The following is a 3,186-nucleotide window of genomic DNA, read 5'->3' as shown; positions in this document are numbered from 1 at the left end:
CAGTAGGGCAGGTGATACTTTTGTGTTACCATTTGGAGATCCATTTGCTATATTCTCAAAGAAACAAACTTATAAGAGGGTTAAAAATGCATAAAAGCAGAAGAGCTGTCAAGGTGCCTAGAAGAAAGGCTAGAGAGGAGATTCAGGACCAGACATTGGCCCATGATGTTAGTGTTTCTGTAGGTATGAGAAGTGAAGTGAAGTGAAAGTCACTCAGTCTTGTCCGACTCTTTGTGACCCCATGGACTATCAGTCCATGGAATTCTCCAGACTAGAATTCTAGAGTGGATAGCCATTCTAGGTATGAGAAGATTAAAAAATTTGGGCTCATTAAAAAAAAAAAAATCATTACTTGAAAAATCTGACTATCTGAAGGCCTGCTTTGTCCATTTTTCCCACAGAATAAGTGCTTTTCTGATATCCACACTGAATTCCTTTCAAGGGGTGGTGAAGTTCAGCAGTTGTAGTGACCATGATTTCATCTTTGCAAATGCAGTCTACAAGTGCCAGTTTCCAGTCAGCAGGGCCCCTTTATAGCCACTGATCTGACCATGCTTTGGGGGAATTACTTGGCCATTGTCTCATGGTGCTGGAAAGGCTTATTTCCAGGTCTAGTGAAGATCCCATTGATAGGCCACTCAGTGTGCTGTTACTGGACCAGGCCCTGTGAATAGCAGAAGTCTCCAGACCATTCCTGCCTTGCTAGTCTCTTGGTCCAGGAAAATATTCCCTCTTGTTGCTTCTTCCCACATCTAGAGTTACATTATTACAATCATTGATCTCATATGAAACTCTCTCTATATATATATATACATATATATATATATATCTCATCATTTTGTCAGTGGCTCAGTCACCCACTTGGTAATGTAAGAGACAGAAATTTTTTGGAACAGGCAACATAGAAAATAATATAACTAGCAGTTATCAGTAAGGTCACAAGCCAGAATTTAAGTCAAGAACTTTCATTAGATAATAGCCCAGTATACTACAAGTTATCTGACTTAGTTAAATGATTATAGCCAGGGGTTAATCCCCTGGTTGTACATCATGGAGCATTTGATCTTTATCCCACCAAGCTCCTCCGTCCATGGAATTCTCCAGGCAAGAATACTGGAGTGGGTTGCCATTTCTTTCTCCAGGGGATCTTCCCGACCCAGGGATCGAAATCAGGTCTCCCACATTGCAGGCAGACGCTTTAACCTCTGCGCCACCAGGGAATCCCATCCAAAGATTAGCTACTGATAGAAGTTTTAGAAACAAAGTTGGCATTGAAGTCGCTCAGTCGTGTCTGACTCTTTGCAACCCCATGGAATGTAGCCTACCAGGCTCCTCTGTCCATGGAATTTTCCAGGCAAGAATACTGGAGTGGATTGCTATTTCCTTCTCCAAGAAACAAAGTCAGAGTATCCTTTTAACAACTTAATTAAAATCTAAACAATACAACATAACAACAGGGAACTATCTCAGTAGTGGATAACAAGATTAGAATTCAACTGTTAGGTGAAACACAAACATTTTTCATTGTGAAGGCATTAACCCTGCAGCCAAGGAAGGCTTTAACCCATCAAATAAAAATAAGGTTTGTCAAGGAGCTGTCTCAAATTTCTCATAGCCCTGACTGCTTAATTTACAACTTCAGCGATTTACAACTTAATTGCTTTCTCATTTTAAACCTCCCCATTTAGGAGGAGATTATTGCCCTGTTTTAAGAACATCAAGAGGCTTCCCTAGTGGCTGAGCTGGTAAAGAATCTGCCTGCAATGCGGGAGGCCTGGGTTCAAGCCCTGGGCCAGGAAGATCCCCCTGGAGAAGTGAAAGGCTACCCACTCCAGTATTCTAGCCTGGAGAAGTCCATGGACTATATCCATGGGATCACAAAGAGTCAGATATGGCTAAGTGACACTCACTGTAACATCAAGATAGCAATAGTTTGACAGTCAGGGGTTAATTTTGTAGAAGCATGAGAAGCTTTATCTACATGTACCATAATCTTCATAGATCCCTGTGAAATAATACTTCTTTACTTCACCAAAGTAGCAAAAGATTTTAAAAAACAAATATAAATCACTTAAATTCAAAGAAATTCACAATCTGTTATTAAAAGCTGCATTCTAAGAAACTTTGTTCTCTTAACAGAGAGATAAAACCAAATTCCAATCTGCTACCAGGTTACTGTTAATAACAAAATTTGTTTATCTGGTTAATCTTAGAAAAGTCTTTTTCGTAAATTTTGAAGAAGTAGCAGTATTCCTCTAAAAGCATCAGAGCAAAGCCATGGATAGTATGTTTAACATCTGATTATATCACAATTGACAAAAGAACCTGGTAATTGCTGTGACATGTAACACTTTAATATGATAACTAGAATTAAAATTGACAATATTTTATCAGGACATATCAGATCTTTATGAATTCCACAGAATTTAGGATACCTATATTAGTAAAATCAACCATACAGTATAACCTGAGAAGATTTATCATTACTTCAACAGTACTTCCCATGTAATTTCAAGTGTCAAATGAACCCATGTAGTCTATTACCACTCTGTGAGAGATCTCAGGGCTCTCTGAAGCATCCCAAAGTCAGCGAGAGGTCAAAAGAACTCATTAGAGTTTAATCTTAGGAAGTTTCACCAAAAATTAACAGAGTTTATAACACTCAGTCAGATAGGATCATATAGGTCATTGTGAAACAGCAGTTATCTGCTCAGCCACAGTTAACAAAAGATTTCAAAGGTGAACATATAACAGATCACTTCAGAGGTAAAGACACTTAAAATCCATTATCAAAGGCAGTTCAACATCTATTTTATGCACAAAACTATTTTCTTGGAGTCCACTTTCAATAAAATCTCTCTCTCTTTTTTGAAAATCACTTTGTTCATTTTAAAACAGCCACCTGTAATCAGACCTACTTTCTTTTTTTTCTTAATAAAATGTAATTTCATTCCTCATTGTTTTTTCTTTTCTAAAAACACATCCTATTTTCCTTAAGCAACCATTAACTGTCCTTTATATTAGCATACTGTAGATTGTTGAACATAAATACCAGTGATAATTTCTAAAAACATTTGCTTTCTTATACAGAACATCTCAGGATGGCACCAAATACATTCATTAATAGTCCAAAATCTCTTTAGCTTCCCTGTGAGAGGAAGTTAGTGTTCAGTAATTAATATTTTC

The sequence above is a fragment of the Capricornis sumatraensis genome, chromosome 9, assembly GCF_032405125.1.
Source record: "Capricornis sumatraensis isolate serow.1 chromosome 9, serow.2, whole genome shotgun sequence".
In the NCBI taxonomy this organism is placed as follows: domain Eukaryota; kingdom Metazoa; phylum Chordata; class Mammalia; order Artiodactyla; family Bovidae; genus Capricornis; species Capricornis sumatraensis.
This window is presented reverse-complemented; position numbering follows the sequence as displayed.